Here is an 11966-nt window from a genome sequence, read left to right on the forward strand (position 1 = left end):
CCTTCTCTGCACACACCCTGTCATTGTCATCCTTTGACTTCACCAATGGGGCCTCTTGATCTTGGATAGGACTTTCCAAAACCATGAACCACAATAAAGCTCCTCTCCTAAGTAGCTCATCTTTGGATTCCGCTACAGTGACGGAAAACTGGCTGACACACCAGGTCCTGCAAAAGTCGGCAGGCAAGTGGAAGACGGAGGTCTGGGGCTGAGTGTACTGAGCTGCTCTTCCCACTGTGAGGGCGAGACATCAAGTGCATGAGATCTGCTTCCTTTGGTGCGATTTGACATCCCCACCCAAATGGTTACAACAAAACACCAAGAGACGCAAAGACCACCAAAAGCAGAGCTAACCCAAGCCCCCAGGGTCAGGGAGACCTTTTCCCTCTATACTGCTCCCCGTCACCCCTTTCCTTGTCTCCATTTACTCCAACCTTCCACTTCTGACCCAGGAAGCCTGCCCTGCTGTTGCAACCCAGCCATGGCCACTTGGAGCCCTTGTTAACGCTCTCCATCCACCCCAGGTCTGGGTTGTCCAGACCGGGTTTGGTGTCCCCACCCTGCACTATGTGTGCCTGAGTCTTGAGTTCTCGTGGGTGACAGCAGATCCAAGGAGCGCCCACAAAAGGCTCTGAGGATGAACTGAGTCTTACTTGAAAAGACCAAAGTCATATACACGTATGGGCTCTTCCTTCTCTTCTGGGAATAAAGGAAATTCATTGCATCCTCATTATTTGCTCCCATGCTCCTGTCCACGTCACTTCTGCCTTCTTGAGTGAAATTCTTGACAGCAGGACTCTTGCTGCTTGCTCCTCTGCTCCCTGGATGACTTCAGAGAGTCCAAGCCCTCCCCCCACTGCGCACCCCAAAATGCTCTCAAGAGTCCTGGTGTGTGAGCCTTAAATTATTGTAGACTAAGTGTGTTTGTGTCCCCAAATCCAGTTTGTGACTTTCTACACACAAGTTCTGAAAAAGATTTATATTTTTTGAAAGACGGGGTGTGGGGGGGAGAGAGAGAGATCTGCCATTCACTGGTTTACTCCCCACATGGCTGCAACAGCCCAAACTGGCCTGATCCAAAGCCAGGAGCCGGGAGCTTCTTCCAGGTCTCCCATGTGGATGCAGAGGCCCAAGGATTTGAGCCATCTTCTGCAGACAACTTTAAGCTGCACTGTCTGGTTTTACCTTTACAATACTATGAAGGTCTTGTTATCCCATTTACAGAAGAGAAAACTGAGGATCACTGAAAGCAACCAAAGCAAGCGGCGCCACTAAGATTCAAATCTTTTGTTCCTTGTGATCCTTAGAAGATGGCCATCTCACCAGTACTGGCAGGTTTTATTTTTAATGTTTATTTATTTGAAAGACACAGAGACAGACAGGAAGACAGGGATCTCCCATCTGCTGGCTCAATCCCCAGATGCCCAGGGCTGGGACAGACTGAAGTCAGGAGCTGAGAACTCAATTTGGGTCAGCTACGTGGGTGGCAGAGACCGAAGTGTGCTTGAGCCACCATCTGCTACTTCTCGGGGTGTGCATTAGCAGGAAGCTGGAGTAGGCAGCACAGCTGAGACTCGAAGCCAGGCACTCCAGTATGGGATGTGGGAGTCTCAGCCAGGGTCTGCAGCACCACATCTGAAACCTGCCCCTGCTGACAGATTTCAAAGTCGCTTCCGGGCGTTGGGATGTGATGAGGTAGGCAGGAGGCAAGGTGGAGCTGGGCCTGGCTCCTTGCTGCTGCCTTTCGTGTCTTTGCTACACTGCTCACCCGCCCCTCTGCATGGCTCTTCCGCCGCATCCACCTGCTAGGTACAACACCAAGAAGGCATCATCTCCCTTGGGCAACCTCAGAGCTGAGGAGACTCAGGCTCCCTCATCCGTCTGCTCAGCCGGTCTCTCAAGTGCCGAGCCCGCACTCTCCTTCGCCACACTCATCATGGAAATCATGGTGACTCCATCACGTAACCCACGGCGTGGGCTCTGCATGCAGGATCCCCGCTGAGGCCCCCGCAGCTGCTCAGTCCTGGGCTGCACCTGAAGAATCCGGTGCTCAGGGCCAGACGGGATGGTCGGAGGCTGGCTTTGTGGCACAGCCTGTCAAGCTGCTCTCACAATCGGCTTTGCTTCCGATCCAGCTCCCTGCTAATGTGCCCAGGAAAGCAGCAGAAGATGATCCTAGTGTGTGGGGCCGTGTGACCCTGTGGGAGACTCAGATGGAGTTCCAGCCTCCTGGCTTCAGCCTGGCCTTGCCCTGCCTATAGCGGCCTCTGGACAGCAAACCAGCTCCTGGCTCCTGGCTTCGGATTGGCGCAGTTACAGTCGTTGCAGCCATCTGGGGGGTGAACCTTCAGATGGAAGACCTCTTTCTCTCTCTCTCTCTCTTTCTCTCTCTCTCTCTCTCAGCCTCTCTCTCTCTATGCCTCTGCCTCTCTGTAACTCTGACTTTCAAATAGATAAAATAAATCTTTTTTTAAAAAGATACGCAGATCTCGAGTGTTCTTAGGGATGGCACAGACTTAGCTTTGCAGGCAACACTGCTTTGCTGGGATCATCAGTTCCTAAAGAGGGCCATGTACTTTGTACAGTAACTGATTCAACCTCCATCCATTAGCGCTCCAATGGCATTCTTTGTGATGGCAGCCTCATGTATAAAAACCTAACAGGGAGCATGCAGTTGCTGGCTTTTCCGTTTTCAAGGTGTGCATCAGACAAATATCCAAGAGCATTAGGCTAAATCCTGTAAGACATGCAAAGTGCACGTCCTCGTGCCGTCTGTTCTATCCCGATTTGCTACTCACGGTTGCAGGAAGAGATCTGGACTCCAAGTGCTAGGTGTTGAAGCTCTCTTTGGCGATATTTTTGGATTTTTGGAGAGTTTTTTTTTTTCCCACGCTTACTTGGGGGCCTCCCCCCAGGGGGCAGTGGGTTCAACGCACTGACCACAGCAGGTCAGAACTGCATAACAGGCCGCCCCGGGAAGCTGCCTAGAGCTTTTGCCCACTCTTATCAGGAGCAACGGAGAGGAACTGGTACCTCTCTCTCCACGTAAACAATCAAGGAGTGGGAAGGAGGAAAGCCTTAAATATTTGCTTTCCTTCACAAGACCACCTACAAAATGTTGTTGAGAGCCCGCAGGCGAAATAATCTGTCAGTAGTCCAGGGCTGGGCAAATGTAAACACCTCAAGTGCTCTGCAGAGCGGTGGCCCCGGGTTCCCAGATGTTTCCCTAGGTTCTCTCTGGGCAGGGGGAGGGGTCTTGCCCTCCTCTGCTCGTCACCCTGTCTCCCGTGGGTTTGTTTTCCCCTCTGTGTGAAATATTTTGCCCCAAACAGCCTGGGTTAGAGAGGATGCATGGGGACTAGAGTAGCCAGCTCTTCCTCCAAAGTTAGGGGCTCCCCTTCTTGTCTTCAAAGGTCACTTGCACTGGGGTGGTGGACCACAAGGGCTTAACTGATGGCCACAGAGCCTCAGTGGCCACCACCCAGAACCCCAAGTGGGCCTGGGTGGCAGGGACTGAAACTCCAGCCGGCCTGAGTGTAGTGGGAAGTCCAAGCTTGGAAGATATTTTAGATATTTTGAAAGAATCTGCGTGCTCATCCGCAGCATATTTCTTGGGCTCCCTGGTGAGGCCAATGGGAATAAAAGGGCCCAGAGACGGGTGAGATCCGTGCAGCCCCTGTTTCTCCTACTACTCCTTCTTCAGAAAATCACAGGCAGCTTTTAGAGAGATGCCGATTGGAACGGGCATGGATGACCGGGCTGGGATGACCCCAGGCCATCTGGACCCAGGGGGTGAGCCCTGTGTCCTTGTGTGGGTCTTCCAGGGCTGGTAAGTGTGTGCGAAGGAGACAGCCCTCTCAGGCCACGTCTGTGCAAAGAGGCGCGTGGGGGAAGAAGCTGAGCGGCCCTTCCCGGCAGCAACTCTGCTCCATGCCTGCACAGCTTCTTCCTCCAGAGGTTTCCCCAGGGCTGGCCCCGAGATACGCCTTGGTGGGGACCTGCCACGTCAGGGCACTCTGCTCAGGGACTCACCTCCCCCAGAGCACGGCCTGCCTGGGTTTGCTCACGAGGCGTGGACATTTCTCTCATTTCTGAAAGCTGTGTGTCCTGAGACCCGAGCACTACGCACCATTGACTGTCTGTACCCCTCCCAACCCTGCAGGCAGACGCACAGATGAGAAACACCTGGGCTGTCTGAGCTCCGTCTCCCAATGATCAGCTTACGGCAAAACCAGAGCCATGACAGTGCCTGTCAGTATCTCAGCAGAGTTCCTGGCACACACTGGCTGGTACTCAGTGTGACCAAGAAAACCAAGCAGCCCATCAGACAGATAAACCAAAGGCAGCTGGAAAGCCCAGAACTGTAAGAGACCTTGGCCTGAGCTCATCATCTTACCACCTTACCGCCTCCGTGGGAGCATATAGGAATTTGATTTGGTTTTATTCTGAAATCTAAACCCTGGATCTGTTTTTAAGGTGTCAACAAGAATTTAAACGTCTGGGGAGAGCATTATGGCACCAGCAGGTCAAGTAGCCAACCACATGCAACACCAGCATCCCATGTAAGAGTGCCAGTTCGAGTCCTGGCTTCTCCACTTCCTATCCAGCTCTCTGCTAATGCACCTGGGAAAGCAGTAGAAGTGCTGCCCACATGGGAGACCCGGGATGGAGTTACGGGCTCCTGGCTTCTGCCTGGCCTAGTCCCCAGCTATTTGGGGACTGAACCAGTAGATGGAAGATCTCTCGCTCTCTCTCTCTCTCTCCCCCTATTCCCCCACCCCCCTCAATTAAATAAAATAAAACTTAAACAATTTTAAACATCTGGAATACAGTTACAACAGGGTCAGCTGAGATGTGACGTTCTTTCCATTTTCTCCTTTAGAAGAGGATCCCCTGTATTTCAGCTCCCCACCCCCTGCTGCTGCCCAGGCTGTGTGACTGGCCCTGGGTTACAATATTTAGCTATCAAGGTAGCAGTTAAAGCAGCATTTGAAAAGAATTTAATATATGTATTTTTATTCATGATTGACACACAATAATGATACATGTTTATGGGGTACAGTCTGATTTTCATTGCATGTATACAGCATGTAATGATCAGTTTAATTACTATTAATTAGGTAATTAGTATCTACCTCTTCAAGAGTTTATCATTTCCTTGTGTTGGGAACATTCAGAACCTCTCTGTAAGCTGTTTTGAGATCTACAGTGAATTGTATTCAGTCCCCCTACTGTGCTATAGCATTCGAAGTTATTCTTCCCATTCATCCACACTCTGTACCCATTAACAATCCTTCCTCCATGGTTGTGAAATTTAAAGGAGCTGATAGTTAGAAATCCTTTAAAACGATGGCTGAAATGCACTCAGCACTAACATTATAATGATGATGATTGCATTCTCCAAGGATTAAAGACCTTCATGCCAAACCAGAAAGCTAATAGGTAAATTACAGATAGTTTTGTTGCCTAGGAATAAGGAAGGACTTCTGAAATAAAACTTCAAAAGCACAAACCAGAATGACATAGGGAAGAAGCAGGGGGGCGTAGGGAGAGGGAGATGAAGTCCAATAAAAATTAAAAACTTCCGTTCAACAGAGGACACCATGCAGAGTTGAGACATCCGTGACAGATTGAGCAATTTCTTTTCTAATGGTCAAAATCAACAAGGGACTAATACGTTGAAGAGGCACAAGCTCCCATAAGTTTGGAAAAATAAAGAGAAACAGGAACTGCAGATGAACAAGTAATTTGCAGAAAAAGGAAACTCAAAAATACAAGTAACACCTGTATGGTGTCCAGACTCACAAGTTGTTAGAGAGGCAAACACACAGTGGCGTGTCTACACTTCACGCGTGCCCTCACAGCAGGACAGCGCTGAGTTGGAGCTGCAGTAGGGGAGCAGGTGCCTCCTGCACAGGGGAGGCCTCTGCAGGCAGTGTCTGTCCTGTGGATGTGCCCATGGAAATCTCTCCCAGCCACACCCATCAGGGGAGTGAACAGGTGGGAAGCACTCAGCTTTTACGCAACTGTTCAGAACCACAAATAGAAGCTCCGAGCAACCAGGACAGGCAGCAGCCAAAGACCAAGGGAAGGAGTTGTTCTCTAGTGGGAAAGCATCCACAGCCATTTTAAATGCATACACGTAAAATAGGTATCTCGTAAGAGACACATGTATAAGGAATGTGGCCGCACAAGGGAGGAGGGGAGCGGGGCATAGGAATTAAAGGGAGCTTCTCCTGGGCCCAAAATGAAAGTGCATGAATCGCTCTGTCCTCATCCTGTGCATCTAAAAGGAAAAGGACTGAGAAGAGGGGAGTTTTCCATAACAAATAAACATTCTATCAGAGCACTACACTGAATTACACTGCAGTCTTTTTTTAAAAAAAGATTTATTTTATTTATTTGAAAAAGTTACAGAGAGGCAGAGGCAGAGAGAGGGAGAGAGAGAGAGAAAGAGAGAGATAGAGATAGAGTGAGGTCTTTTACCCGATGGTTCACTCCCCAGATGGCTGCAATGACCAGAGCTGCACTGTTCCAAAGTCAGGAGCCAGGAGCCTCCTCAGGGTCTCCCACGTGGGTGCAGGGGCCCAAGGACTTGAGCCATCTTTTACTGCTTTCCCAGGCCATAGCAGAGAGCTGGATCAGAAGTGGAGCTGCTGGGTCTTGAACCAGTGCCCATATGGGATGTCGGTGCTTCAGGCCAGGGCGTTAACCCACTGTGCCACAGCTCCGGCTCCTACACTGCAGTCTTGGCTGCTCACCGGGATGGGCTCCTTCCTTCTTGGATTTGGACCTCAGCACAATTACCTTGAACTCTGCCACCATCTTTGCTGTTACTGCCACCAGCCCCAGGCTAGGGATTGTAGCCTGCTCACACCCACACTTGGGCTCCTGGGACCACTCTGTCCTTATCCAGCCCCTGGGCCGACTGCAGGACCAAGCAGCAGGTGAGAGGCCCAGTGCCTGCCCAGTGCACAGAGTGCTCCATGCCAGGTGGCCTGATGCCCAGGAGGCTGGAGTTGGGGCCAGGACAGTACCTGGAAATGATGGGGGAGGGGAGCTGAGACCCAGCTTCGCAGCCCCAGCCTGTAGGTCCCACATGAATGAACAAACAAAGAAAGCCCTTAGAGTAGTGGGTGCCTATGTCTGTCCCCCCTTGATGGCAGGGAGGGTCTTGTCTTTTCGTCTCCAGGGCCTGCACGGAGGCTGCCCCTAATAGGACTTGTTCTGGCTATTGCAGTATTTGGACAACTTTTAGCCTGCTGTTTCTCTGAGATCCTGGCAGGAGCCAGACACAACCAATGGAAAGGCTGAGGCTGTGGGGAGAGGCGGCAGGGGCTTGGCAGCACGCTCATTCCTCAAACAGCTGAATCTGGGGTTCTCCCAAGTGTATGGACAGGGAGCTGCAGAGAAGGCAGCTGAGCCGTGCACCCTCTGGGTGTGTCTGTGCGTGTGTGTGCGTGTGTGTGTGTGTACACCATAAAGAGGCATGCATTTGGGTGACTGGGAGATGGCATGTGCAGACACAACAAACTGAACAGGACCCAGCTGAGAGCGTGCTGGTGGGTGACAGTGGGTGAGGATCAAAGACCCATCCCCTCTGGTTCAGCCCTCGGACCAACCTCTCTGCTGACCCTGCTGCAGAGCCCTCAAAGTCTCTCTGTGGCCAACAGTGACACTGTTCTTCAAAACAACAACAAAAAATGCCAAATAAAAACAAGCTGGGGGTGGGGGCAGTGCTGTGGTGTACATGCCCTGGCCTGAAGCACTGGCATCCCATATGGGCTCCGGTTCGAGTCCTGGCTGCTCCACTTCTGATCCAGCTCTCTGCTATGGCCTGGGAAAGCAGGAGAAGATGGCCCAAGTCCTTGGACCCCTGTATCCACATGGGAAGATCCAGGGGAAGCTCTTGGCTCCAGCCATTGTGGCCAACTGGGGAGTGAACCATTGGATGGAAGACCTCTCTCCCTCTCTGCCTCTCCTCTCTCTGTGTAACTCTGACTTTCAAGTAAATAAGTAATCTTTAAAAAAATAAGCTGGGACTAGGCATTTGGCATGGTGGCTAAGACATCCCTTGAGATGCTTGTAAGCTGTGCCGGAGGGCCTCAGGTTCGAGTCCTGGCTCCACTCCTTATTGATTACAGCTTGCTAATACATGCCCTGGGAGGCAGCAGGTGATCACTCAAATAGTTGGGTCCCAGTCATCCAGGTGGGAGACATGGATGGAAGACCTGGCTTTCAACTTTGGCCTTGACCCAGAACCAACTGTTGTCATTTGGGGGAGTGAATCAGCAGATGGGGGTTCTCTCAGTCTCTCTCTATCTCTCTCATGTGTGTTTGCCTCCTAAATAAATTAAATTAAAAAATTTTTTTAAAGCCCTTCTTTTCCTCTTACTGCACTCTCAGGAAGATCATACAATTATCTCCAGGATTCAGCAATTTTTTTTCTCCAAAGTTGAGGGAAACTTGTTGTTGACTATGATCATCTTCTTGCTGCCAAAATTTGTGGCTTGAATTCTTGTCTGCCAGAGGCTTTGCCTGACAAACTGATCAGAAAACTGGGCCTTGATCCACTGGGCCTCAGTTTCCCCACCCAGGATGCGGCTGACCCCCTAGTTCCAAGAGGCAGCGCCACCCAAGAGAAGCTTCTACAATGTCAGAAATGTCCCAGGCTTGCGCTGTCCAGAACACACATGCCCCACCTGTCATTTTGCAAAGTGCTCAGTGTAATGCAAGACCTAATCCCTAATTAAGTTGATAATTAGCATTTAATTAGTTGAGTAATTAGATCCAAAAGGCAGAGTGGCAGAGAAACAGATAGAAACAGAAACCGCTACTGACTGGTTCACTCCCCAATGGCCTGCAATACCCAGGGCTGGACCAGGCCAAAGCCAGGAGCACAGAACTCAATCTTGGGTATCCCACACGAGTGAGAGGTATCCATGTACTTGGACCATCACTTGTTATCTCCCAAGGTGTGCAGGAAGCTGGAATGGAAAGTAGAGATGGGACTCAAACCTGGGTCCTCAGATATGGGATGTAGGCATTCCAAGCAGAATCCTAACTAGGAGCCAAACACCTGCTCTGATGATCCACAATGAACCAAGGGGACAGTGCAGGTCTGATAGACAATCTGGCTTTGACCTTGCATCTCATTCCCATGAGGACCCCCTTCATATATATTTTTAAAGATTTATTTATTTATTTGAAAGTCAGAGTTACACACTGAGAGAAGGAGAGGCAGAGAGAGAGAGAGAGAGAGAGAGAGAGGTCTTCCATCAGCTGGTTAGTCACAATGGCCAGAGCTGCGCCTATCTGAAGCCAGGAGCCTGGCGCTTCCTCCAGGTCTTCCCATGTGGATGCAGGGGCCCAAAGACTTTGGCCATCTTCTACTGCTTTCCCAGGCCATGGCAGAGAGCTGGATTGGAAGTGGAGCATCCAGAACTTAAACCAGAGCCCATATGGGATGCCGGTACCGCAGGCGGCAGCTTTACCTGCTATGGCACAGCGCCGGCCTCATAGAGCAGAGATTTTGAGCCATGCTAAGTCTGAGCATTCCAGCACCGTTCTGGCCCAGCAGGCCTAGCCCGAGGGCCCTGCACGTGTACTCACTTAGTCCACTCCAGGGCTATGGATGGGCTTTGTCCCACAGTGCTGGTTTTGTGACTCTCACTACTCAGCCAGTTCTCCCAGGCCCAAATTCCTCTCTACAAGGTCTTCCTGGCAGATCCAGCTGGCACCACCTTCTCCTTTCTCTGACCGGAAGTAAGGTTTCATAGAGTCACTGTACTTCTCCAGCTCGGCACAGCTGTGGTCCTCCAAATAGTTATAGACTCTCTTCGTAGGCTGGAGCCTCCCCGTGAGCAGGGGCTGAGGCATCCATCTCTTTCTGACCACCGCAGCCCCGGCTCAGACTTTGCTATACTCTGGTTCCTGCATCTCTACTTAATGACTGATGTGTTGAGCCAGAACCACAGCAAGAAGGTGGTCACGCCGACTCCCTTGACCTTAGCAATACAGACAGGCAAACTGACGTTAATTGGGCTTGAACCCGAATGATGTCATTGGGTTTTTGTTATTGTTCTGAATCATTACCACCACATCAGAATATCCTGCCCTCTCCCAGGGGTCCCAGTTGGGTTGTGATCCACAGCCCCCACTCTGCAGGGTTTTGGTAGCCCCTCCAGAGGGAGGCGGTGGAGATAAACCAGTGGCAGCCTTGCCGGGGTAAAGAAATGGTGTGTGCTGTGCAGAACTCGCCAGAGAAGACGGGTTTGTGAGAGCCAGTCGCCAGAAATGCCTGTTATTTTCCTGTATACCAGAAATACCTATTGTCTCTATGCACATAACTTATTTTCCAGTTTCTTTAAAAGGAAGAAAACCACAACTGATTATGTCTCTGTTCGACCAGCCAGCTGAGAGCTGACATGTGCAATCATGTGGGGGCCTAACTCGCATTTCTGCTTACCTTACAGCCCCACACAGAGCTGAATGACTGAGCCTGCGTACAACTTTCCTTCCCACCCACAACCTAATCAGTGGGTGTCCTCTCTCTCAGGGACAGCCTGGTGTCCTTCTCCAGGGCCCCTGGCTTCCACTGTGCACCTGTGGCTAGGAGCAAGGTCTTGTCCAGTGGAAGCTGATCTCATGACTGCTAGCTGGACCCCCTCCGGTGCATCCCCTGTGCCTCAGAACAAAGCCCAAAGCCCTTCCTTGGGAACTGCACTTGGACTAATGAGATACGTGGGGCAGCTCCTGGCCCAGGCCACTAAGGACTAAGTATCATTAGCAGAGCGCTCAGTGTTCATAGTTGAGCTGGGGGATGTTTAAGTTGGGAGATCTAGAACACAATACAACAGAGGGGAAACAAGGAGGACCGGTCCTCCCCCTGACTCAGCTGCCCCATTCCCCAACTCTGCCAGATCAGTCCAACTCCCTTCCGCCCAGAACGCTTCCTCTCCTTTCCTGTGATCAGATGCATGCATCAGGCCCCGCTAGACCCACCTTCAAAGCTGCCTGATACCTCCTGCTGCAAGTGCGAATGTGCTGAGCGGTGCATGTCCTGCCTTTGTTCCTGTGAGCAGATGCCTCTAACCAGCAGTTACATCCCCTGTCTCCTCTTACCAGCGGGAGCCAGAGGTTTTCCCAGCAGCATCCACGTCTGATCCACCTCTGGAAGCCCAGGGTCCATTTTCTTAGTCCATTTTCTGTTGCTACAACAAAATTTCTGAGAACAGGTGATTTCTAAAGAACACAGGGTACTTAGCTCAAGATTCTGGAGCACCAAGAGCAAGGAGGCAGCATGGGGTGAGGACCTTCTTGTTCCATCATAACAGGACAGAGGGCATCCCCTTAGAGACAGGGCAAGTGAGCGAACTCGGGTCTCTGCCTCCTCCTATAAAGCCACTTGTGCCTTCATGATCTCTCTCTCTCTCTCTCTTTTAAAGATTTATTTATTTATTTGAAAGGCAGAATTACAAAGATGCAGAGAGAGAGAGAAAGAGAGAGAGAAAGAAAGAGAGAGAGATCTTCCATTTGCTGGTTCACTCCCCAAATGGCAGCAACCATCGGAGCTCTGCCAATCTGAAGCCAGGAGCCAGGAGCTTCTTCCTGGTCTCCCATGTGGGTGCAGGGGCCCAAGGACTTGGGCCATCTTCTACTGCTTTCCCAGGCCACAGCAGAGGGCTGGATCGGAAGTGGAGCAGCCAGGACTCAAACCGATGCCCATATGGGATGCTGGTGATGCAGACCTGAGCTTTAACCCGCGGTGTCACAGCACCCGCCCCAGTGCCATCATGATCTCACGAATCCTAACTATTTCCTAAAGGCTCCGCTTCCAAATAGCATTAACAATTGAATGTGGGGAAACTAAATCAATTCTGTATGAGCTAAATTCAACTCTGTGTGTGTGTGTGTGTGTGTGTGTGTGTGTGAGAGAGAGAGAGAGAGAGAGAGAGAGAGAGAGA

The sequence above is a fragment of the Oryctolagus cuniculus genome, chromosome 13 (assembly GCF_051225735.1).
Source record: "Oryctolagus cuniculus isolate XC-2025 breed Fujian yellow rabbit chromosome 13, ASM5122573v1, whole genome shotgun sequence".
In the NCBI taxonomy this organism is placed as follows: Eukaryota; Metazoa; Chordata; class Mammalia; order Lagomorpha; family Leporidae; genus Oryctolagus; species Oryctolagus cuniculus.